General features: G+C 47.2%; 1 long non-coding RNA gene across 1 annotated transcript; it reads left to right on the top strand.

The window, feature by feature from the left end:
* Window positions 1–14,762: 14,762 nt before the first annotated feature.
* On the top strand, window positions 14,763–16,111 carry LOC143842714 (uncharacterized). Its single transcript, XR_013233317.1, has 3 exons — window positions 14,763–15,603; window positions 15,723–15,842; window positions 15,976–16,111. It is a non-coding gene; the product is annotated as an uncharacterized LOC143842714 (long non-coding RNA).
* Window positions 16,112–26,686: the final 10,575 nt, after the last annotated feature.

Raw genomic sequence — 26,686 nt, 5'->3', positions numbered from 1 at the left:
GGCTCAGAAGAGGGAGGGGGGAGGCAAATGGAGACTCTTTCTTTGTTTTTTTGAAGGGGGGGAGAGGATCAAAGAAGTCAGAGGAGGAAGGGAAAATCCTTTCTTTTCTTGAAGGGGCGAGGGAGAGGATCGAAGAAGGCAGAAAAAAAATCCAAGACCACAGAAGTTGAGAGAAATTAGGGGCTTCTCCTTTAAGGCAAGTTTGTCACATGGCCACCTGTAGCCAATCATGGGTCCTCTACCACGGAGGAGAGCCCAGATTCAAAACAATGCGATTTTAAAATATATTGAGGATTAAAAGCACTCTAAGATATCGCACAATAAAGGTAGGATCACTCCGGATCAATCCTTCTTTCTGCAGAAGGAAAATTTAAATCGCCCCAAATCAAAATGGAAATCACATTCTGTGTAGAGGGCAGGGACTGAATCGACCTGGGATTGGAATAAAAGCTCCGTGCAGTTTACACCCAGGGCAGAGTCTCACTTACTTTGTTTATTCCATTGTCAATCCTGTTGAATTCAGATCTTCCTCTCTCCCCCTCCTCCCCATTGAAACAGGAAAGTCTTCTGCACGTGGTTAGGGAGGCTCAGAAGGTGGGAGGGGGAGCCAAGCCTCTATCTTTCTTTTCTTGGAGGGGAGGGGGAGAGGATCGAAAAAGGCAGAGGAGGGAGGAAAAATCCAGGACCGACAGAAGTTGAGAGAAATTAGGGGCTTCTCCTTTAAGGCAAGCGTGTCACATGACCAGGTGTAGCCTATCAGAGGTTCTCTACCATGGAGCTTTCTTTCCCAATCTGGATATTGAGGATTAACAGCACTCTGAGATATCGCACAATAAAGGTAGGGTCACTCCAGATCAATCCTTCTTGCTGCAGAAGGAAAATTTAAATTGCCCCAAATCCAAACGGAAATCGCATTCTGTGTAGAGGGCAGGGACTGAATCGATCTGGGGCTGGAATAAAAGCTTTGTGCAGTTTACACCCAGGTCTATGCAAACATTCACAAATAACTAGCTGGTTAGCTTTGATGGGAGGAACTCAGCAGTTCCTAAAGAATCTGTAAACATTCGCCATTATAATAAAAGTAAAACACCCTCCAGGGTGGAGACTCTCCAGCCCTGGAATACGGGCAACCCAGAATTTTCCTGGCCCCTATGGGACCTCCCCCATAGCTGCATGCGGCTCGTCTGCCCTTGAGGCCAGATGTACGCAGGTCGAGGAGCACACAGGACATCTGCCCACCCGCCTGGCTCTCCCCACCATGGCTGAGGCACCAGTGCCCAAGGCGGCAGCCCCATGATGGCGGTGCAAGTGCAGCTGAAAGAGTCCATGGCCTCCCCCAGCCTCCCGCCTCCTCTCAGCCTCCCCGCTGTGAAGGGCTCTGCTACCAGGCAGTGGCCTCCCGCCTAAGGCTAAGGGCAACCCGTGGGGCCTGCCTGCCGCCTGTGGTGCACCTCACCACCATGGAGCCTGGGGACTTCCTACTGCCTCCGCTCATACTCACCCACACCTGCTGAGACACATGCTGCTTGGCCCTGCCCCCTTCCCCTGACAGGTGGTGATGATCATGTTATCCGTTCAGTCATGTCTGACCCTTGGTTATTCTGTAGGAAAATCTTCGCCATTCGTCCCTGTCTCTGACTGCTTCTTTAAGTTGGTTCATGGTCATCCCTGTATCGGCTTTGATCGTGTCAAGCCAGTGGATACTTTAGCAACCACATTTCCTTTTGCCACTGACCATGCTGAGCATTAATGATTTTTCTAGTGAGTTTGATTCCATGATGTGTCCAAAGTATGTGAGCTTTAGCCGTAATCTTCCCTTCCAATGACATAGTTGGTTTGCTCCACTCTAAAACTATCTTGTTGATAACTTTGGCTGTCCATGGTATTCGCAGCATTCGTCTCCAACACCATAATTCAAAAGCATCTATTCTCCTCCTGTCTTCCTTCTTCAGGGTCCAGCTTTTGCATCCATAGGTTGTTATGGGGAAGACAATGGCGTTGACTAGCCGGCACTTTGTATTAAGGCAGATATTCTGACTCTTCCATATTTGGTTCATGCCTAACATTGCGTTCCGGCCCAGTGTTATTCGCCGTTTGATTTCACGGCTGCATCCACCACTTTGATTGATCACAGAGCCAAGAAAAATGAAATCATCAATACATTCAATGTTCTTGTTGTCAATCGTGACTTTGGTGCTACTGCCAGTAGTTGTCATGATCTTGGTCTTTTTGATATTTTGATATTTAACAGATGGTGCCGATCACCAAATCCACCCCCGCCCCCCTGGTAAATCCGCCCACCCCCACCCACACCACCACTTGAAGGGAGCTCTAGTGCCCGTTGCATCCCTGGGTGCAATGACTAGTCATTTGCAAATGAATGACCAAGGAAAGTGTTTCAGTAAAAGAACTTTTGCAGGAAATTCTACCCAATATGATCCTCATGTTTCAGGAACACGGCTTCCTATTGTGAGCAAAAGGTCTTTAAAAAAAATCCCCTGAAATCTATGAAGCTGCATTTTACGAAGCTTGAATATTAAATCATATATCTAATTGAAGCAAAGTCTAAAGACAAAGACTCCTGCCTGTAGCAGTCATAGATTCCCTTGGTGGTCTCCCAGTCCAAGGATTAAATCTTCTCTTCCCTTTCTGTGTGGCAGCAATTTGAATCATTCTGTTCCTCTTTCATAGGGGATGGAACTTTTGATGGATAGCACTGTATTAGTATGGTTCCAACTGCTAAAGAAAGAGCGGCAAGTAAGTGAAAGTTTAAAATCTTCCCTAGGCAGAGAGAACATGAGCAACAGATTGCTCCAAGTGGTCCAGTAATGAGAAGGAACCGATATCAGAGCTGTGTGCTGGAGGACGTTTATTCTGATTCTGGATGGCACACTGGAAGAAACTGTTGTACTTAGCTGAACATCTGCTCTGAGGAGACATTTTAGTTAAAGAAAAGATTCTACTGAAGGCTGAAAGCTGATCTACACAGTGTCTGGATAATTGGGACAGTTACTTTAGCAGAGGGAACTTGGGCAGTTAGGCGATACTCCGAAATCAGACTAAAAGTAAAGAGAATTCTTCTAAAGAGAAAAAGTGGAACCTTGCCCAGTTTAAAAGAGTAAGTCATGCATGGAGGGGAAAGGCCCACATTCGGGGTGGAATGGCAGCGGAGGAAATCACCAATAATGCACGCCGGCAGTGGCAGCCAGGCGCAGAGTCGACATAGGTCGCCGAAAAAGCTGCGTTAGCGAAATGCGGAAGAAAGTGGAGCTTCCCGGGCGACCAGGGCGCAACCAGAAGCGGCGCCGGAGTGGCCGCGTGCATAATCGGGGAGGTCCGTGGTGTACAGGGCTTCTGGGTGTGCTTGCTCTCTCCCCTTCCGTGCCCTTCGGTTCCGCTGGCAGGGCCTGCGCCTGTGTGTGATGTGGCTGCCCCGCCTGGAGGCTGCTTCCGGCACAGCGCCAAGTTTGGCGGCCCAGCCTTGGTCAGCACCGCGCTCTCCTCCTTTCCTGTTTGCTCCGCATCGCTGCCTCGTCGGCATTCTGTCCCGTGCCTTTGCGGTTTGCCTTGCTTCTTCCTCCTCCGCGTTTTCCACGCGACTGCCAACCGCCGTTACGGCGGCCGTGCACAATAGCTGTATGCAGCTTTCCTTAGACTTGTGCAAGAGAAAGTTTGCTTCAGACTCCTCATAGTACTTGGCATCTAGAAACCAGGACCGTTCAAGGGCTCTCACAAAGATAAAAAGAGAAACAAATGGGTTTGGGGACAACACAGAAACCAAAAACCTCTCAATTGTAAAGAAAACTTTAAAACTAAGAAAAGCTTAAAGAAAGCTCTCAAAGCCTGTAACAAAGAACTTTTGTATTTAAAAGCTAAATTTCCTCATTCTAGCTACCCCTTTTCTATTAATAAAATAAAATATTTTGTTTGTTGGTTGTTAAAAACACCTAGGGCCATTCTGCACTTCAAAAAAGATTGCGTTAAGCCAGCGCAATTGCTTAACGCTATTAAAAATTCTCCCCCCATTTCTCATCTGCTCGCTCTCTGGCTTTCTTCTCCCACTTTCTGATGCTCCCAGGCACTCCGCGCGGCTGATTAAAATGGCTGCAGAGAGGGACTCACAATGCCAGCGAGTCTCCCCCTGCCTGTCAATCATGGCAGCCAGACATCCTTTAAAGGGAAAGCCATCTTTTTTTTTTAAGTAGAAATTCTCCATTGCTAAACCCATGCATCTAATCATAGATGCATAGTGCATATTTTAATGCCACCCCATTTTGGAATTATGAGGCTTGAAGATCCACAAAAGTACATTTTTTTCCTGATGGGCAGGGGGTTGAGAGGCATGCTTTCTGCAGCAACTGGTGGGTGGAATATTGTTCTCTGTTTGGCTTAAGCAACATGTAGCCATGGTGTAGTGGTTAGGAGTGCGGACTTCTAATCTGGCATGCCAGGTTCGATTCTGCGCTCCACCACATGCAACCAGCTGGGTGACTTTGGGCTCGCCACGGCACTGATAAAACTGTTCTGACTGGGCAGTGATATCAGGGCTCTCTCAGCCTCACCCACCCCACAGGGTGTCTGTTGTGGGGAGAGGAATGGGAAGGCAACTGTAAGCCGCTTTGAGCCTCCTTCTGGTAGGGAAAAGCGGCATATAAGAACCGACTCTTCTTCTTCTTCTTCTTCTTCTTCTTCTTCTTCTTCTTCTTCTTCTTCTTCTTCTTCTTCTTCTTCTATTTGTTGCTCCAGGCACCTTGCTAAAAAAAAAAAAAGCCCCGTTCCAGGGAGAAGAGAAAGGAAGGCAGGCACGAGGGCGGGTGCTTGTCAGAATCCTGGGTATTCTGTCATGTGATTTTAATTGGTCTCTGTAATTGATGATTGATGCAGTATGGTGTGCCTAATAGTGCCAGCTCTCTGCATACCTCAAGGTCGCAGTCCTAGTTAATGCTACTTAGAATCATAGAGTTGGAGGGGGCCATAGAGGCCATCTAGTCCAACCCCCTGCTCAACACAGGATCAGCCCAAAGCATCCTAAAGCATCCAAGAAAAGTGTGTATCCAACCTTTGCTAGAAGACTGCCAGTGAGGGGGAGCTCACCACCACCTTAGGCAGCCTATTCCACTGCTTAACTACTCTGACTGTGAAAATTTTTTTCCTGATATCTACCCTATATCGTTGTACTTGTAGTTTAAACCCATTGTTGCGTGTCCTTTCCTCTGCAGCCAATGGGAACAGCATCCTGCCCACCTCCAAATGACAACCTTTCAAATATTTAAGGAGGGCTATCATGTCCCCCCTCAACCTCCTTTTCTCCAGGCTGAACATTCCCAAGTCCCTCAACCTATCTTCATAGGGCTTGGTCCCTTGGCCCCAGATCCTCCTCGTCACTCTCCTCTGTACCCTTCTGATTTTATTTACGTCCTTCTTGAAGTGAGGCCTCTAGAACTGCACACAGTACTCCAGGTGTGGTCTGACCAGTGCCGTATACAATAGGACTATGAGATCTTGTGATTTTGATGTGATGCCCCTGTTGATACAGCCCAAAATGGCATTTGCCTTTTTTACCGCTGCATCACACTGACTGGTCATGTTTAGTTTACAATCCACAAGTACCCCAAGGTCTCATTCACACACAGTGTTACCTAGAAGCGTATCCCCCATCCAGTAGGCATGCTTTTCATTTTTCTGACCCAGATGCAGAACTTTACACTTATCTTTATTAAATTGCATCTTGTTCTCATTTGCCCATTTTTCCATTGTGTTCAGATCTCGTTGAACTCTGTCTCTATCTTATGGAGTGTTTGCCAGTCCTCCCAATTTGGTGTCATCTGCAAACTTGATGAGTAGTCCTTCTACATCCTCATCTAGATCATTAATAAATATGTTAAAAAGTACCGGGCCGAGCACTGAGCCCTGAGGTACCCCGCTACTCACCTCTCTCCAGTTTGATGAAACACCATTGACAACAACTCTTTGAGTGCGGTTCTCTAACCAATTCCCTATCCACCTAACTATCTGAAAATCCAGATTGCTGTCCTTCAATTTATCCATCAGAACATCATGGGGAACCTTATCAAAAGCTTTACTAAAATCTAAGTAAACGACATCAACCGAATTTCCACGATCCAGCAAACCTGTCACTTGGTCAAAAAAGGAAACCAGGTTAGTCTGACAGGACCTGTTGGAGACAAATCCATGCTGACTTCCTTGGATCACCAAATTATCCTCCATTTGGACCACCAAATTATCCTCTGTTTGCAGATCGCTCCCTTTAATATCTGCTCCATTATCTTCACCACAACAGAGGTCAGACTCACTGGTCTGTAGTTTCCTGGGTCATCCTTCCTCCCTTTTTTGAAGACCGGAATAATGTTTGCTCTCTTCAAGTCCTCCGGGACATCTCCAGTCCTTAAAGAGGTTCCGAAGATGATGGACAAGGGCTGTGCAAGTTCTCTGGAAAGTTCTTTGAGCACTCTCGGATGCATTTCATCCGGACCAGGGGATTTGAACTCATCCAGTGCAGCTAAATGCCTCTCAACAACCACTCTGTCCATATCAACCTGCCACCCAGACACTATCACTTGGCTACTGCCATTTCTAGATGTGCCTAAACCCTTTGGCCTGTGGGGAAAAACAGATGTAAAATAGGCGCTGAGCCTTTCTGCTTGCTCTGCATCCTCCGTTAGAGTTTGTCCATCCGCACCCAACAGTGGGCCTATTGCCTCCTTTACTTTATGTTTGCTCCTCACATAACTGAAAAATCTTTTCTTGTTACAGAGGGCTTCCCTGGCCAATCTTAGCTCACTCTCAGCTTTGGCCTTTACTTCCCACACAAGGCTGTACTCCCCATAGCTCACCTGCCCTGCTATGTTTGGTACCTTGATTATGTTTAGTCTGCTTTGAAACCAGCATCATCTTCTTGCCAAGGGAGGGGGGGGGGAAAGGGGAAGTTCTGGTGTTTTATATATGTGAACTCCTGCTTGTCCCTTTAGTTCTATATTCAACCAAGTTTGATGCTTTCTGCTTGAATAAAGAAACGTTCCAAAACAGAAGTTTTCTTGTCCTCAAGTCTGGAGTTCTGACAGTGCTGGAGACAGAAATCATGCTACTTCCGGCCACTCTAGTTACACACGGCCATTTTGCTAATGGTTGCTTGCGCTACCAGGCTGGGGGAATCGTTTTGTGGATTCCCCAGCTAGCGCTTTAAAATGGAGGCTGTAGCTGCCACTGGAACACTGGATGCTGATGTCGTGTAAAACATAAATACAAGAGGTAACCCTTTCACTACATTTCCTAGGTGTGGAATGGCCCTCCGTGTCACTTGGACAAGAAAAGGGGGCTCTTACACCTTCCAGAAAACATTCCAGGGCCGAGCAAAGCCAAGAAGTCTGTCAGTGATAGGGTTGGAGTCAGCTTTATTTTATAACAAAGAAAACACACTACAGCATCTACTCTGTCTGTGAGGAAGCAACCTTTTATTTAAGAGGGAAAAATTTACCTCAGAGTGGGGAAGTGTGCGTGGGTCCATCACAGAGCTAAGTTAGTATTCTCTATATTGCATTCTGATGCTGTTCCAGAAATTCAGAAATTCAGAATTCCCACTGCATCCGTTCGCTGGCAGGGGCTCCTGGGAATTGTAGTCCATGGACATCTGGAGGGCCGCAGTTTGACTACCCCTGCTCTATGGCATAGCTTCCTTGCTGGGCTACTCCACATCCCCAAAACTTTGTCCTTTTCGGGCTCTGCCCCCACTTCTCAGATCTCCCAACCTTGACAATTTCCCCTCCTCACTGCAACCCCATCCTACATGGGGTTTTGTCCATGTGGGTTCCACCTTTCCCTGATGTAGTCTCTCCAGTATAAAAGGGGCCCTTTTCCTCTATGGGAGCCACTGTAAAAGGTGGCAGGATTGAAAGGCTGCCTCTCATTTTGATTTGGCCAATTCCTACACCAACAACAACCTCCCCTCTATCTCAAGCAGTTTGTATGTAGCCTCCTGGGATTCATAGTTTATTCCTCCTCTCATTCAGACAGTCATAATTTGACTTCATAATGTTACAACTCTTTCTCCTCATCAGAAAATGTATATTGCTTTCTTAAGAAGTGAGAAATGGGCTCATAAAGCATCATGGATGAAAACAAAGTGGTTGAGGACAGTCCTCCATCAACTGAGGGATTTTACCTGATATATCAGCCTTTTAGCTGACCAATTAATGGTTTCTTTGAAATGAATTAGTATAATAACCCAAACTTCAATGCAAGTTCCCTTTTGAGTTATTTCTCAGTGTGTGAAAGGTAATTTATAAATTAATAAACTGAAGGAAATTAATAAACTTAGGAAAGAAAGACCCTCTTGATTCTTTTTTTTCAGTCTTTTTTTTTTACATTATTGCCGCAGAATCAAAATAGCTTCAAAAATAAATGTACAGCTCTTAACTCATGGCACAATTAGAATTTGCTTGCATGGACTCTAATAAGGCCCCATCAATTAATCAACAAAAATTACATTCATCTGATAATTAAACTGTCTGCAGCTGGCAGCCAAAGCTGGGAATGAACAAGAAGAAAAAAAGACTTACCTTTAAAAGAAAGTGGCATATGTATTTTATTCAAATTCTAAACTGTTATCCTCAGAGGCCTATGCTTCCATTGCTTGCTTAACCCGGTTACCCAAATGGGCTTGTTTGCCTGGTATGCCTATGTCCAGTCTAAAACACAGCAGGGAGATTCCAGAAGCAGAACTTTATTTCATTAAAAGGGGAATCAGTGACAAAGGGCCTGAACAATAATGTTAGATCTGTGGGTTCAAGGATGGAACACCAAGCTACTGGGTAAATGAACAGCTCTTTATTATGATTTCAGCAGTGATTACTTGTTATAGCAGGCAACAATACTGAAAATCCCCCAGAAATCCCAACTAATATACACAAAGCAGACAAAGGGATCACCTGTGCGTACGATTGGCTAGATCAAACATGACTGATTTAAACCAAATGGATCCAGCAGATAGCACATTGACTGGTTTTACATCTGCCTGGACCCTGCCTTGGACCTCAAACTCAGTTCTTGGCAGATCCACATACACAACAAATAACCATTTATACAATGTGATACACAACTTTTTAGACATGTGCAGATGTCTTTTGATTACCATGCAGATATGTTCTCACATCTGTATAAAAACATACTGAAAAATGTCAGGTATCACACCCTTATGTGAAAAAATTAGCCTTTCTGTAGACTTAGCAAAAACAAGCTTTGTGCAAAGAAAAAAGGAAAAAAAGCTTATCTCCCTACAGCAACAGTTTTGCTTAGTCAGTGATTTTCCCAGGCATCCTGCTAGACATTTTGCTTTTTTTTACCACCACATTCTGCTTTACATCAACAGTCACCCTTCACACAGTAGTGGAAACCAGATAAAATTAAAGTTAGCCTGCAGTCTCAACCCATGAACTCTTAAAATGGCGTTAACTTTGTCAAACTTACTAACTCACCTATCAACCCCTATCTGCACTCACCTTCTTCCTTTGATAAAAGTCATCTACTCACAGTCCATTCTCCCTTCTCCCCTTATTCTTGTACCCTTCACCTTTTCTGCCGCCTCCTGTGCGGGACAGGACTCCAGTTACAAAGCAGCCCATGGCTGAGAAACACAGTGGAATTTTCAAAGGCTCTCTAAATCCTTTCGTAACAGAAAAAAAGAAAGGCAGGATTGCAAAGAGTATTCTCATCCTGTCTGTCATCTTGATAATGTGGAAAGACTGAGTATACTCAGCATACCCTTAATCCCTTGGTGCTCTCATGGCCACCAGAGAGTTTCTCGGAGCCTACTTGCCTTTCAGCCACAGCACCTCTTCCCTCAAGCAATTAATCACTTGGTTTTCACGAGAGCTCTGGACACTTTGTGTCTGCAGGGAAACCAGGTCTCCATTAGAGAAAGATGCTCATTTGGAATCTCCTAACATTTTGTAGAACTTCCTAATGGTTTTCCTGAGGCCTAGCCCCCATGGCAGCCATTTTGTTGTGGTTCTCACTGCCTGTTCTCAGAATTCTAAAAGTGCCCACATGTTGAAAATGATTGGAGATCCCTGTTTGAAGTAATTAAGGGGACTGCTCTGGAAGTTCTTTACTACCATGATGCCTTGGGTCTCAATGATGGCCCTCAGCCTTCTCAGAAGCCACATCAACTAGAAAGTTATAAGCTCAAAGAGGCTTTGTTGACCAGTTCCCATTTCTAGAAAGAGCTGGGTGCTGAAATACAATCTGAATCCTGATCTGACGGCTCTACCTTCTACTGACAGCTGCCCTGCCGCTCAGTAGGCCAGTGGGTAGAGTTTCCAGTCCTCTGTGGGGACAGAGGATTCCCAGCCTGGCTTGGAGTGGTGGCAGGGTTCTGTTTTTTTGAATGGTTCTCATGCCATTAGTGTGATATCACTTCTGAGGGAAACTCAGAGTGATGGCTAGCCTCTCAACAAAAACTCTATGGTTTTACCAAAGAATTCCCAGGGATTCCTAGAAAGTCATAACATTACTTCTGGGAAAAGCTTAAAAGTGGTCATGCAGTCTAGGAATTACTGGAAATGCTGGACTTTTCCTAGAAGTGATGTCATGCTGTCACTGACAGCTGTCCATAGTCCACACATGTTCCTACTCCATTTTCCAGTGATCGCTAGGCTAAGCCAGGCCTGGCAACCCTGCATGCTAAGGTCAATGCTGAAAAGGATCATCCCTTTCTTTTATATTTCCGCTCTATTTTTTATCAATTGTGTGTCCCTGAATGTCAAAGGACATTTCTTTGGATTAGTTAAATGCTTTTCCCTCTGTTCTTTTGCTGGGTAGATTCTGAGGAGAAGCTTATTTACATAGTGTCCTTGTAGATTTGGTGCATTTGAAACATGGGCATATCTATGTGCAGGTGGCCCCTCTGAGAGATTTCTGGATTCAGCCAATTATGATTTCTGGTGCATCTGTATCTCTGCATTTTTCTCACTGATATAGATTTTGGCATTATGCTGACTATAGCAGAAATGTTGGTTGTGATGGCTTCAGTATGAGGGTGGAATTAGAGGGTGGTATTAGAATCATAGAATCATAGAGTTGGAAGGGACCTCCTGGGTGTCAGAATTGTAGACAAGAATTGTAGACTTGTAGACAAGAAAACTTCTATTTTGGAAAGTTTCTTTATTCTCAAGCAAAAGCATCTAACAAGCACGTAGGCAGAACCGAAGATACATAAAGGGATTCACATATACAAAACACAGGAACATCCCCTTCCCTCCCTCCCATGGGAAGGTGATGACTCAGGTTTCAAAGGAGACCAAACATTCCTCTAATCAGAGTACCAGACGCAGGAGGGCAAACTAACTCAAAGGGAGTGTAGTATCCCAACAAAGGCGTGTTGTGGGAAGCAGAGTCCATAAAGCACCAACTAGGGAATGAGGCCTTGAGGTGTGAAGGGAACCAGCACTGGGAAAGATCGCAGGTCAGGCAAAGCAGGCAGCTCCAAACATCAATCACAGAAATCAGAACCACACGGCAGAATACCCAGGATTCTGACACTGGGTCATCTAGCCCAACCTCCTGCACTATGTAGGACACTCACAACCCGATTGCTTATCCATTGTCACCTGCCACCCCCACCCCCCTTGAGCCTTCACAGAATCAGCCTCTCCATCAGATGGTTATCTAGCCTCTGTTTAAAAATCTCTAAAGATGGAGAACCCACCACCTCCCGAGGAAGCCTGTTCCACTGAGAAACCGCTCTAACTGTCAGGAACTTCTTCCGGATGTTGAGACAGAATTTCTTTTGAATTAATTTAATCCCATTGGTTCTGGTTTGTCCCTCCAGGCCAAGAGAGAACAACTCTGCTCCATCCTCCATATGGCACCCAGGCTAAACAGACCAAACTGCCCCAACCTTTTCTCATACATCTTGGTCTCCAAAGCCCTCACCATCTTTGTTGCCCTCCTCTGGACACGTTCCAGTTTGTCAACATCCCTCTTCAACTGGGGTGCCCAAAACTGGACACAGTATTCCAAGGGAGGCCGAACCAGAGCGGAGTAAAGCGGTACCATCACCTCCCGTGATCCGGACACGATACTCCGTTCGATACAGCCCAAAATCCCATTTGCCTTCTTAGCTACTGAGTCACACTGCTGACTCATGTTCAATGTTTGGTCTACTAAGACTCCTAGATCCTTTTTGCACACGCTACTGCCAAGACAAGTTTCCCCCATCCTATATTGGTGTATATGGTTTTTCAGATATTTTGATTTTGTTGTCCAAGACCATTGAAGCCATCAGAGTATTTGACACGAAGTATAGATGAAAATGGTTATTGTTACTCAAAAGCAAGATGCCATTTCTGGGGCAAACCTGGTGGTCATACTATACTGTTCTAGGATTCAGTGTAAACTTTATGGTAAAATCATAGAGCTTCCGATTAAACTACAGCAGCATGATGTCATTATGTCATCCCCTAAGAAGAGTGGAGACTCTTCTTCATTGGGGATGGAGACTCTTAGGGAGTGGAGACACATAGGGAGTGGAGACTCTTCTTCATAGGGGATGACATAATGACATTGAGTGACTGTGCTCACCCACGTCCTCACTCCACCACCGTTCCCCAACAGTTTGACCTAGGGCCATTTCGCACAGAGCTCAAAGTTGCTATTTGGTTGCTGTTAGCGAAATCGCTACTTCAACTAGCGAAATGTAACTAGCTGTGCCCGTAACGCACAGCTGCGGTTTTTGCGGAATTTAGCACTTTCACTTCTCGTCACTTTCGTAACCCACAGGCTTCCGGTTCTCCGTCTTTTCGCTACAAAGGAGGTCCCTTTTTAGCGCTTCTGGCCTCCCGTGCCCGTCAATCAAACTGCGGGCACACCTTTGACCTCGACCCTAAAGCCGGACTTGTTGGGGTTCCCTTTTTTTTAAAAAAACCCAGGAAAACCCGTAGCAACGCGTTATCGTCAAATCATTTGCGCCCTTGGAACGTGTTTTCTATTGTTTTCTATGAACCAGAGGTTGATGCATTGATATGTTTGAAAGGTTAATCCCCGCCCACAGTACACGCCCACAGGTTACCTGCTTATATGCACCTGGGCAGACACGCGGTCGGCCTCTCTTTGTTTGCGTAGCCTACTGCCCGCAGCACAGGTTAACGTTGAAATGGAGAGGATTATTGTTCAATTGTTGGCTCAGATGATTGCGGTGGTCCAGCGTATCCGCACCACTGTGCAGCATAGGAGGGCTGCTTCAGAGGAATACCGAGAACGTATTGCCAGAGCGATGACCAGCAGCACAAGACGTTCTCAACGGGCAACCATGGCGGCAAAGAGGCACTGGCAAGCTCTGGCAGAGGTCCGGTTCCCCCCCCGGTTCTGGGCGGACGAAAGATCCTCTGACTGGTGGGAAAATTTTGTGTGGGCTCGCTGGGATGATGACCACTGGATTGCCAACTTTAGAATGTCTAGGGGGACATTTTTTGAACTCGTGGAGGCTCTACGTGGACGCATGGAGAGGCAAGTCACTGGCATGCGGCGCCCCGTGCCAGTGGAAAAAAGGGTGGCGGTCGCATTGTGGTAGTTGGCAATCCCTCAGTACTTCCGGACAGTAGCCCAGCAATTCGGACTCGGAGTCACTACGGTTGGCGATATCCTTAAGGAGTTCTGCCTCGCCATGGAGGCGGAATTGTTCAGCAAAGTCGTGTGCCTCGGAGACCGGCTTGGAGCAGTGAGTGTCATTCGATCCCCTTTGCCCTTTAAATTTTTTTTCTTGTTTGACAGGTCAGCAACGAAGACGCGATACACCCCACGCTGACATGCCATGGCTTATATTCTTTTCTTTCCCTTATTCCAGAGTATGGACGGGTTTGCCAGGCTTGGATTCCCGCATTGTTTTGCGGCCGTCGATGGAAGCCACATCCCTATCCGTGCCCCCGGGGGAAGCATAAAGGAGTACGGTAACAGGAAGGAATTTTGTTCTGTTCTCCTGCAAGGAACTGTGGACTTCTCCGGCCGGTTTATCGATGCCGAGGTGGGGTGGAGTGGCAGGAGGCATGATGCCCTTGTTTTCAGGGAATCGAACCTCAGGAAAGCCATGGACGAAGGGGTCTTTGTTCCAGGAAACCCCACCGCCACCATTGAGGGCGTGCGTGTGCCGGCGTTGGTGCTTGGTGACGGAGCCTACCCATTACGACGCTGGCTCATGACTCCCTACAAGCGGCCAAGGACAGACGTGCAGAGCCACTACAACCTCAGTCACTCCCGGGCAAGGAATGTAGTGGAGCGTGCCTTTGGACGTCTGAAGTCCCGGTTCCGTTGCCTGATGTCCCGACTCCATGTGCATATAGACAATGTGACTCCGCTGATCATCGCGTGTGTCATTTTGCACAACATATGCGAGGACAAGGGACATAACATCCCCTTCCCTGTGGATGAACCTGATCCTGTGGTCCTTGAGGACACTCAAGACATCCCTGAAGCAAGGAGAAAAAGGATCTATGCTGAGGGGTGCAAGGTTCGGGACGCCATAGCCACCCACATCTACAGAAACAGGAGGCGTGTTTAATTGTTTTTCCCACTCTGTTGTTGAATAAAGTTTTGTGTTCTTTGTTTAACCTTGTCTTGTGCGGTTTGTGTACTTTGCCAGCAAAAAAACGGGGATTCTCTGGTCCAAAAGCACTTTCACAGCCCTAAATGCTAACTCCCCACTGAAATTGACACACACAATACGGAAGCGCTGAACGGGGAAAGTTCGGGGAGGCGGGTAGCCAGGAAGTATTGGCGACCCCTGTCAAACCGGAGGATCAATCCACTTATGTTCCAAGGAATAATTTTATTGGTGGGCAGCTTTGATACATTTAAAATAGGGGTGGTCGATCGGAGCAACGTACGTTCGTTCCCTAACCGTCATTCCGAAGATGCCGAAGCCACGGAAGGGCTCCTTCTGGCAGCGCGCCGAGGCTGAGGCACTTCTGGAGCTGGTGCTCCAATCGAAAAGTGTTGGCCGCCTTATGGCCAGCACCCACTGCCACACCAAGGGTGCTTACCTGGTGTTGGCATCAAAGCTGAGGGAGAGGGGCTATGTCCGGACCTGGGAGCAGGTCCGGACAAAATTTAAGCGAGTGAAGCTGGACTTCCTCAACAGTCTGGAACAGTGGGGGGGGGGGTCCCGCAGCCAAGCGGGAGGACGGTCTTCCACGACCAGATGGTGAAAATATGGGAGAAGGCTGGGAAGCCCCCCCTGGAAATGAGGAGGCATATGGGTAAGTGCTGCCCTCGTTGTGTTTTGCCCTTAAACATGCATGGCATGACTAGCTGCCTCTTTCCCCTACTGTCCCCAATGAAATTCGAGAAAGTACTTAGATGCTGTCAACCCCCTCTGACTTAGCCCGCCAGTACTGTGTAGAACCACTTTGGTTATGCGCTTTGACTCTAACTGTGGTGTGTCTACCAGCTGTGTTTCATCTCTGGTTTGTGTGCTTTTAATTATGATTTCTCTTTTTCTTTGCCCAGCCACACAATCACCATCCAAGATGGCAAAAGCACCTGAGCTTGAGGAGGGGGAGGAAGAGGGACCTTCCACCTCAGGACAGGCTGCAGGTGAGAGTTTTATGTCTGTGCGGGAGACCCATGTGTGTGTTCCCCCATGGAGCAATATGGGAGCCTGCTGTGATGCTTCCATTTGAAGTGCTATTAAATTCTTTGTTTGATTTCTATAGCAGAAACTATGGAGGCAAGGCTGCGTGCCATGGAGGCCAGGGTGACTGCCTTAGAGGCTGAAGTGGCAGACCTGAAAGGGGAGTTAGAGCAGCAAAGGCAGCAGAGGGAGGCGGAAGAACGTAGGTTATGTTCCCCACTGCCCAACTCTTCTCACACTGTGGCTAAGGCCACCAAAAAGTGTATGCATGTAAACTAAAAAAATTGGAAAATATGTCTGGCACTAATGTGTACTTTTTCTCCCTCCCCACACAGTTAAGAAGAAGGAGGACGAAGACCTCTTCCGCCGCAAAGTGCGGGGGACCATGGGACGGTTGTGCAGGAGAGTGAGGGAGCTGGAAGGGGCTGGGGAGGGGAGCGGTGGGACCTAAGTTTTGTTTTCTTTTTGTGTTTTGGGGTGGGGGGTGTTGGGGGGGTTCCCAGTTACTTTGCCCATTTTTCTATCCCTGTTAAATATTTGAATTTGTTAAAAAAAAGTTGGCTTTCTTGGAGGGTGGGGGTGGTGGTGGGGGGGTCCAAGTTACATTCCCTTGTTTTTTTCCCCTGTTGAACTGTTTCTGAAAATAAAATGTTGTTGTAAATTTCCTGAAAAAGACTCCAGTGTGACTCCTTACACTCGCACACCTTTCACCCCAAACTCCTAAAACACCTTAAACCTTTAAAACACCCTCCAACCTCCAACCCACACAACGGTGCCAGAATAGGCACAATCACTAGAGAGGGTACACAGAGACAGAGTCAAAAACATAAACTTTATTGAACAGACAACAGCAAACACAGATAAACAGACAAAATGGCCCAAACTAGGAGGGGGAGAACTTGTCCGCGGGTTTAACGACTCTCTTCCCGAGAACAGTCCTCCTTCTTGTTTGGGTCGCGGCATTCTGAGAGGGGGTGGGTGGGGTGGGTGCTGGAGGTGGTGGGGGGGGTGGGGTGGGTGCTGGAGGTGGTGGTGGGGGGGTGGGTTGGGGGGGGGACGTGCACTGTAATCTGAGGAGGGGTGGCCGCCTCCATAACCGCGACCGCCCTCTCCATCAGCCTCCTTATCATTCGAACTTCCTCCACGCTTTCGCGTAGTGAGTTGTTCGAGTCTCTAAGGATGGCACGGAATTTTTTGCCCTCCTGGGCCACGAGGGAGAGCATCGCCTGGTCTGCAGCAGCGGCACGCCTGGACTCCTCCTGGCAGTGCTCCAGGATCCTTTCTCCTACACTAGTCAGGACGGAGACGCGCCGCCGCCTTCCTCGTTCCCTGGCCAGCCTCTCCTCAGCCGGGAGAGCGCCCCTGGGTGGTGAGCCAGCTGGCTCGTCGTCTTCTGAAAGGACCTCTGTTGGCAAAAAAAGAGAAACAGAACTGTTAGTAACAACGAGACAGTCAAAACCCACCCTGGTGCACATGGTGGCCTTTCTTGGTTACATATTGTTAAACCAAGACTCAGAACAATGCCAGGGGAGCACATGGTTATTGTTTGTTTGCCCATGGTGGCCTTTCTTGCTTACATGTTAAACCAAGACTCAGAACAATGCCAGGGGAGCACAAAAATGAAAAGGAAGCACACAGTTATTGCACACAGACATTGCCCTGCAGCCATGGCTCGAAAGGAACAGTTCATGCACGCTCACCATCTTGTATCTGTATCCGCCTGCGCAGGGCAGGAGGTCCAGCCACCCCACGCTCCTCCTCCTCCTGTGTCCCGGGTATAAAATCTGAAAAAAGGGAAAAAAGAACATGATTTAGGACCAAAGTGTGGCAAAGCAAGCTTCAAACCCTAAAGCAGCAACGTTGAGGGACTCTCTTCTGTCTCTTGGCAGTGCTGCTGCCCTGCACAAACAGAAAAGCACAAAGCAGTTAAACCCCCCCCCCTTATTGCAACTGATACTTACCAACATTTGTGGACGCCCCAGAATCACTGTCCTCTGCTACTGCTGCAGGGGACTCGAGGACCACCGTCCCAGGCATCTGTGTCTCTGTGGACAAGAGCAGAAAATAGTGAAAAAGGAGCAAGCATACAACCTGAACCACACAGCAAGCTCCCAAAGTAGTGGCTAGAGCACTGCAGAATGCCTATGGCTGAGGCATGCAGCAAAACTGTTTGGGTTGTTGTTTAAACACAACCGTTTTAAAAAGCCACCCAAAGCAATCCACAAACATCCAAGCATAGCATGCGTTGCAACGAACACAAGGCATACAATAGTGAAAAAGGAGCAAGCATACAACCTGAACCACACATCAAGGTCCCAAAGTAGTGGCTAGAGCGCTGCAGAAGGCCTATGGCTGAGGCATGCTGCAAAACTGTTTGGGTTGTTGGTTAAACACAACCGTTTTAAAAAGCCACCCAAAGCAATCCACAAACATCCTATCATATTATGCGTTGCAACGAACACACGAGAAAACGATTCCCAAACGTCAGAACACACATTTGCTCAATATAAAAACAATAAAATATAAAATAAAAAGAAAATTACTTACCGGAGGCAAGGGGCGTTTGCTCAGGAACCTCCTCCGGCTCCCCAGGAGCGATGGCCATCAGGTCCACCGTGACCAATTCCGCTGGTCGTTCCTGGACGGGGGGTGGAGGCCGAAAGCTGGACGAGGTGCCCTCGCCGGGATCCTCCTCGACCGGGGCAGCCGGCTTCCGAACCACCTTAAGGCTCCTCCCGACGCGCTTCGGCCTGCCGGCTCCTTCCCCGTCTCCGTACAGCTGGCGCTGCTCCTCGAAGTAGGGGCAGGTCACCTTTTCGTTGCCGGAACCCTTGTTATGGTTCACGGCTCTCATGTACTCCGCCCGCATCGTTTTGGTCTTCGACCGGCATTCAAGGCCGGTCCTGTTGTGGCCCAGGGCACGCATCTTTATGGCCACTTGCTCGAAGACCTCCCTATTCCTGTGAGAGGACTGGAAGGCGTCCTGGATTTTCTCCTCCGAGAAAATCGCGATCTGGTCCCTGATCTCCGCGTCCCTCCAAGTTGGGCCACGGCCGGTTGCAGGGACGGACGAGGCTTGAGAAGAGGATTCCATGGTGCTTTCGCTAGTAGCTGAGCAAAATGGTGGTGCGAGGTGCAGGGTGCAACGGATCATATACCTTCCCGCACACAAAGACAAAGGGACTAGCCGGCTCCTGATTGGTAGAGGGCAGTAGGGGACACGCGCATTGGCCACATTAGGTCACATGTCACGTTCAAAACTCCTCGCGCGGGAACAGGATCTGCTCCTAATGGCCAGATTAGCGCCTTTTGTTTGACTTCTCGCATGCGCTGATTCGTCCACACGCGGGAAGAGCAGTTTGAACATGCAGCGGGAGCCATTTTAGTGAGATGTCCGCCATTACAAAAACGCATGCCGGTGTAAAACCGAGAGCAATTGCAGTGGTACGCGACAGTTCCCCAATAATATTCACCAACCAAAGCATAAATCAATGACATGTAACTGGCGAACGTTCGTTGTCACGCTCAGCGGACAGTTTTTTAAAATGAACGGCGGACGGCGACTCCGCTTGCCGGGGGTCTAGCCGCCGATGGAAGGGGTTGTCCGCACCCAAGCACAACCACGCACCCGGAACCACACAAAGACCCACTACACATAAACCGCCCCTCATGAAATCACCTCGAATCATATCTATTGAACCCCAGTAATCTAAACAGGAGACTGCGAGCGGCGAACGTTCGTTGGCACGCTCAGAGGAAAGTTTTTAAAAATGATCACCGTACGTTGACTCCGCTAGTACTGGCCTAAGGTAGACGGGGTTTTAAGCTATGGGCAAATGTTTGGAACGTGACGGTGTGTGCCACTGTGCTTTTGGAAAACTATTGTGGTGTCCGGGCAGAATTTCAGAAAGTGATCGTGCTTGAAAGCCAGTCGCTGTCTCGTTGCCTCGTAGATCCCCGCTCGCTCGGAGAAAAAAGATGGCGGACAGTTCGCCGGAAGTTAGGAGGAAAGGCTCGGGAGGAGGGACTTTGAAGAAACCGCAACAATGGTAATGCACAAGTATGCGGCGCTACGGTTGCAGATTGGTTGCAGGAGTGTATCGCTATCCGGAGGGTGAATCCACTTTTCTGGATTCCCCTAGAAGCGCTACAACGAAGCGCTTTTTGCGGGTCGGTTGCAGGACTGTTGCAGATTGTGTACGACGTCGTGGGTTATGGCAAATTTGTAGCGTTTCCAATTGGCAACCATCCTGCTACTTTGAAGCCGTGTGAAATGGCCCCTAGTGTTGACTCGAATCTTGATGCTAGATCTGCTAATTTTATTGCAAAAAAAAAAGTTGTATGCTAGTTAAAAACATTGAACTGGATGTCAGGATCAGTCCCCTAATCTCTACCATGTTTGCAGGTTGACCAGAGAGTATCCATCTTTGTGTGTGTGTAAACTCCTTGTGCCTTTTATGACTCTGTAGTAACTCTTTGTACTTCTGTAACTCTTTTGATGACCCTGAGCTATTTCACACTGCATTCTCCCCTGCTGTGACACTTAGTTGCAAATGTTGCTCTGTGCCGTGTTATCTACAAAGAAGGGTGCCAATTGCACCAAGGACACCGGAGCCAGAGACGGTCTGGCAGGAAGCCCAGGATGGCACCTGGGAGCGGAGGGGGGGAGAATTCCACCCTGGGAAAGTCGGGACATTTGGGTGGGAGAAATGCATTGATAACTGGTTGCCTTCCTGTACCGATTAGTCTCGACTTCAGACGTTAAAGTGTTCAGAACCACTTCCAATAAAGCTTTCTATTAATACAGAAGCCTAGTTGTGAGTCTGTCTGCCTTTGACACTTGAGGTGGCCTGAGTTCAGATTCTTACTCAAACCTGAAGCGGATTAATGGCCTTGGGCCATTCACTCTCTCTCAGTTTAACATCTCTCATGGGCTAGTCAGCAGCCACATCCTCAGAGGTGGAGGAGGAATCAGAAGAGCTGTGCTCCACACAAGTGAAATACCAAGAAGCAGACCCAAAGGGAGGAAGCGTTAGAAAGCAGCCATGCTTCCCAGTCTTAGCCAGGTTGCTCATTCTGGCAGAAGAAGACATACCACAGAGACCAATGCTTCAGTCTCTGCCGGTTTCTCTTGAACCAGCAGAGAATAAAAAAAGGAGAGAGTACTCAACAGCTCTAGAAAGAAGACAGAGCACTGTCCTAATTGCTCAGCAGAGACCAGGGTTAATTTTTGGAGCAGGAACAGACAGATAGGGAAACAGTGAATACTTACTGCCATTTCGCACGGGGATCTTTGTTGCAAATTGTTTGCGGAATGAAAAATCGCCATTTAAAATAGTGGAATTCGTCGTTTTGCACACCTGGCTTTGTAGTGGAATCAGTTGCGTTTTTTAGCGTTTCCCACAGGCTTCCGGTCTCGGCAGAAATCGCTAGAAAGGAAGCGCTATTGCCAAGCTTGTCCCGCCCCTGGCCGTCAAGCAGCCAATGGGCAGCCGTTAGCATGCTCCCAAACAGCCGCTTTCCCTTTAAGGAAGGTTTTTTAAAAAAAAAAACAGACCCATAGCAACGAATCTGTGTAGATTCGTTGCTACGGAGAGACCCATCCAGCTGCCTATTGTGAGCTATCGTTTGATTGTATGATCGTTTGCACGCTGCCTCGAGTGATAAAAAAAAATTCCCCCCCCCCTTCTCACGGGCTCGATTTTCGGCTGAATTTATGTGTAAAAAATAAAGGGACTTTATTTCAGCAAACGGGCTTTTAAGTGGTTTGTGCTTAGTGACTAAAGGTGAAGGACTGAAGCCAGGGAAGCCTCTAAACAGAAAGAGGCTCGCCGGTGCGTTTATCCCCGCTCGCTCCGAGAAAAAAAAATGGCGATCGCTTCGCCGGAAGTTTGGAGGAGAGATCCAGGGGGAGGGACTTTGAAGAACCAGCTACAATGGTAACGCACAGGTCTTTAGCGCTAGTGTTGCAGATTGGTTGCAGGAGTGTATCGCTATCCGGAGGGTGAATCCAGTTTTCTGGATTCCCCTGAAAGCGCCACAACGAAGCGCTTATTGCTGATCGGTTTCAGATTGTTGCAGATTGTTGACGACGTCGTGCGTTATGGCAAATTAGTAGCGTTTTCAATCGGCAACCATTGTGCTACTTTGAAGCCGTGTGAAATGGCCCCTAGTGTTGACTCGAATCTTGATGCTAGATCTGCTAATTTTATTGCAAAAAAAAAAGTTGTATGCTAGTTAAAAACATTGAACTGGATGTCAGGATCAGTCCCCTAATCTCTACCATGTTTGCAGGTTGACCAGAGAGTATCCATCTTTGTGTGTGTGTAAACTCCTTGTGCCTTTTATGACTCTGTAGTAACTCTTTGTACTTCTGTAACTCTTTTGATGACCCTGAGCTATTTCACACTGCATTCTCCCCTGCTGTGACACTTAGTTGCAAATGTTGCTCTGTGCCGTGTTATCTACAAAGAAGGGTGCCAATTGCACCAAGGACACCGGAGCCAGAGACGGTCTGGCAGGAAGCCCAGGATGGCACCTGGGAGCGGAGGGGGGGAGAATTCCACCCTGGGAAAGTCGGGACATTTGGGTGGGAGAAATGCATTGATAACTGGTTGCCTTCCTGTACCGATTAGTCTCGACTTCAGACGTTAAAGTGTTCAGAACCACTTCCAATAAAGCTTTCTATTAATACAGAAGCCTAGTTGTGAGTCTGTCTGCCTTTGACACTTGAGGTGGCCTGAGTTCAGATTCTTACTCAAACCTGAAGCGGATTAATGGCCTTGGGCCATTCACTCTCTCTCAGTTTAACATCTCTCATGGGCTAGTCAGCAGCCACATCCTCAGAGGTGGAGGAGGAATCAGAAGAGCTGTGCTCCACACAAGTGAAATACCAAGAAGCAGACCCAAAGGGAGGAAGCGTTAGAAAGCAGCCATGCTTCCCAGTCTTAGCCAGGTTGCTCATTCTGGCAGAAGAAGACATACCACAGAGACCAATGCTTCAGTCTCTGCCGGTTTCTCTTGAACCAGCAGAGAATAAAAAAAGGAGAGAGTACTCAACAGCTCTAGAAAGAAGACAGAGCACTGTCCTAATTGCTCAGCAGAGACCAGGGTTAATTTTTGGAGCAGGAACAGACAGATAGGGAAACAGTGAATACTTACTGCCATTTCGCACGGGGATCTTTGTTGCAAATTGTTTGCGGAATGAAAAATCGCCATTTAAAATAGTGGAATTCGTCGTTTTGCACACCTGGCTTTGTAGTGGAATCAGTTGCGTTTTTTAGCGTTTCCCACAGGCTTCCGGTCTCGGCAGAAATCGCTAGAAAGGAAGCGCTATTGCCAAGCTTGTCCCGCCCCTGGCCGTCAAGCAGCCAATGGGCAGCCGTTAGCATGCTCCCAAACAGCCGCTTTCCCTTTAAGGAAGGTTTTTTAAAAAAAAAAACAGACCCATAGCAACGAATCTGTGTAGATTCGTTGCTACGGAGAGACCCATCCAGCTGCCTATTGTGAGCTATCGTTTGATTGTATGATCGTTTGCACGCTGCCTCGAGTGATAAAAAAAAATTCCCCCCCCCCTTCTCACGGGCTCGATTTTCGGCTGAATTTATGTGTAAAAAATAAAGGGACTTTATTTCAGCAAACGGGCTTTTAAGTGGTTTGTGCTTAGTGACTAAAGGTGAAGGACTGAAGCCAGGGAAGCCTCTAAACAGAAAGAGGCTCGCCGGTGCGTTTATCCCCGCTCGCTCCGAGAAAAAAAAATGGCGATCGCTTCGCCGGAAGTTTGGAGGAGAGATCCAGGGGGAGGGACTTTGAAGAACCAGCTACAATGGTAACGCACAGGTCTTTAGCGCTAGTGTTGCAGATTGGTTGCAGGAGTGTATCGCTATCCGGAGGGTGAATCCAGTTTTCTGGATTCCCCTGAAAGCGCCACAACGAAGCGCTTATTGCTGATCGGTTTCAGATTGTTGCAGATTGTTGACGACGTCGTGCGTTATGGCAAATTAGTAGCGTTTTCAATCGGCAACCATTGTGCTATTTTTAAGCCGTGGGAAATGCCCCTTACACCTGGAAGAAGATGCAAGCAATTGTGAGAAGACACAACTGGGCCCCAAAAGATCAGCTTGTCTGAAAAGAGGAAAAGTTTGACATCACGTCTTAACTAATATTCTTTATTCAAAAAACTTTCTTTGTAATCACCATTTATATTGTAAATAAAATTAAATATAACTAATGCATCCATCTTTGTGTAATTTGTCATATATAATAACTGAGAAATAGAAGCCAAAACGGGGTCTGGATATTTTCAATATTTCAATATCCCATTTTCCATAATATCTTCCTCAGTAGCTAAACCTAGAATAAAGATATTACAATTTATGAATTAATGATTCCATGATAATCACAGCGTGAACTAATTATTTCTACAATGGGAATGCCACCTACTGTTTAAATGAAAATTCAATTAAAATATTCTTCAGTTGTCTATACAAGATCAAACAGCAGCAGAATGAACAAACAGGATCCAGCAGTAATATCAATAGTTACATTCCAAGATTATAATTGGTGACAATGCCTTACAGGGCTGTTGTGAGGATAAAATAAAGGAGGTGAAAACTACGTAGACTGCCCTCTCCTTCTTGGCCAAAGGGTAGTAATAAAATATAGTAGATAGATAAAGCTGACATCAAATTGAGGCCCACTTTGGCTCAAAGGCAACTCCTCTGAACAGATCACACCTTTGGGAGGAAGGCAGCATCTTCAGGGTTAAATGCAGCAGGAGCTACAAAAAGGCCGCTCTAACCCCCTCCAGTTCTGCTATCTGATTAGCCGGCTATATGTGGAAAACGTTTACAATAATTTAATTTTCTACTCCCCCCCCCTCCATTCAAATTAAAGACACCTGCCTTGAGTCTTGGAACATCTAGTCACTCTGAACCCCAAGTTGAGCATTTTTTTCTGTCCTGTTAGCATGATTTGAGTAGAAGGCCAAAACACTCATAAAACAGGGAAACCATATGGCTGAGAGAAAGCATGCTAGGATGTATTGAAACTACAGTGATGTTTTCCTACAGGGGGAATGTTTCCTTTAATTTCCTAAATTATGCTTTGCAGCCTGTTAATGTAACCAGGAATCCGCATGATGCCAGCTCTCCCTTTTATTGTCGATTTAATGATGTACCCTGCTAATTTGATTCTCGTATATATGCCCTTTGCTTAGAGGTCTATCTGGCTTGCAGGGAAATAGCAACAGTTTCGCTTTTAAGGGGCCTGGCTGCGATACTGGGAAATCAGTATTAAGTCAATGGAGGCCCCATTATGGCCATATGGACCTGATTAAGTTGAAGAGGAAACTTTTGAAGAGGTTTAAGTTCCCTTTTTAACAGAATATGTTGCATGGGAAGACATTTTCCTTTCTGTTTTTGTGCTTTGTGTTTCCAGCTGACAAATGCTAGCAGTATTTTGTTTTTCTCGAGGTACTTATTGCTCACCAGGTTGACTCCAGAAGGCACACAGATAGTGGGGGCGGGATAAGGGGTAGTGTCTGTTTGCACAATAGGAAAGCAACATTATTGTTTAGGAAAGGAATCCCCAATAAGGTACCCGTGGGCACCATAATATCCACTGTCACCTTTCTTGGTGACAGTCAAATGTTATATTAAAAAATGGGTGGGACCAAGAGATCTTCTTTGTCACTGGAAATACTGCCAGATGAGTGTTTCTTAGCTAGGACAAAAAGCATATAATATATATATATATATAACAGGCAAAGCCTGTTGTATCCAGGAATACAATGGGCACTAGAGCTTGGTGGTGGGAAGAGGAAAGGGAGGAGTTGTCCAGTCTGTAAGGACATGGGGTTGAATGTGTGTGTTGTGTGGGAGGTTGTGGTGTGGTGGCAAATGAGGGCATGGGTGTGGAGATATGGGTGTCAAGAACCTGTGGTTTGGAATGTTCATTGAGTGTGGGAGAAGACTGACCTTTGGGAATTGTGGCATAGTGGTTACAGAGGAGCTTTCCAGAGCCATGTCTTCAGATAGGTGAAGAGAAAATCAGAGTGGAGACTCTTCTTAGGGGAAGATTACATACCTCACTTGAAAGCTGGCAACCCTAAGAGGAGGTCTCCCTGTGCACAGGAGTCTTAACCTTAGGTTTATGCACACTTAGGTAGTGTGGAATTCCAGAACATGAACCTACACCCATCTGGTAATCTTACCTCCTCTCTGCAAGGTTCTCTTGACCTGAAATAGGTCAGGGGGTGCTAGGTGGCTGTGGGGGCATTACACACTTTAGAGGCCCCACTTCCAGACTTCAAGGAATATGTTCAGACCAGGGACAGCCAACCTCCAGGTGGAGCCTGGGGATCTCCTGGAATTGCTGCTCATCTCCAAACTATAAAGATCAGCTCTGAAGGCAAAAATGGCTGCTTTGGAGGGGTGACTGTATATCCCATTGAGGTTTAGGGGTGCCAGCCTCCAGGTGGGGTCTGAGAATCCCCTGGAATACAGCTCATATCCAGGACGTTAGGCTGAAGGGAAAGCTCTCTCCCCTCACATGCATCCCTTCAAAATACACGTGGCCCCAGAATCCACTTGGTTGCTTGGCTAGTGATGTCTGCCCTTCTGAAGCCTGAGGCCTACTGCTGGCAACTGCAGTCCCTGTTGTTCTCTGCAAGGCCAAATCATTGCCAGTGAGTCTGACCTCTGTTGTGGGGAAGATAATGAAGCAGATATTAAAGGGAGCGATCTGCAAACATCTGGAGGACAATTTGGTGATCCAAGGAAGTCAGCATGGATTTGTCTCCAACAGGTCCTGCCAGACCAACCTGGTTTCCTTTTTTGACCAAGTAACAGGTTTGCTGGATCGTGGAAATTTGGTTGATGTCGTTTACTTGGATTTTAGTAAAGCTTTTGATAAGGTTCCCCATGATGTTCTGATGGATAAATTGAAGGACTGCAATCTGGATTTTCACCTGAGTCCTGCTGGGTGACTGTGGGCAATCCCAGTTCTCCCAGACCTCTCAGCCCCACTTCTCTCCTAGGGTGACTG

This window comes from Paroedura picta, chromosome 8 (genome assembly GCF_049243985.1).
Source record: "Paroedura picta isolate Pp20150507F chromosome 8, Ppicta_v3.0, whole genome shotgun sequence".
NCBI lineage: Eukaryota > Metazoa > Chordata > Lepidosauria > Squamata > Gekkonidae > Paroedura > Paroedura picta.
Note: the sequence above shows the minus strand (reverse complement) of the source record. Positions and strands in the feature narration are given on the sequence as shown.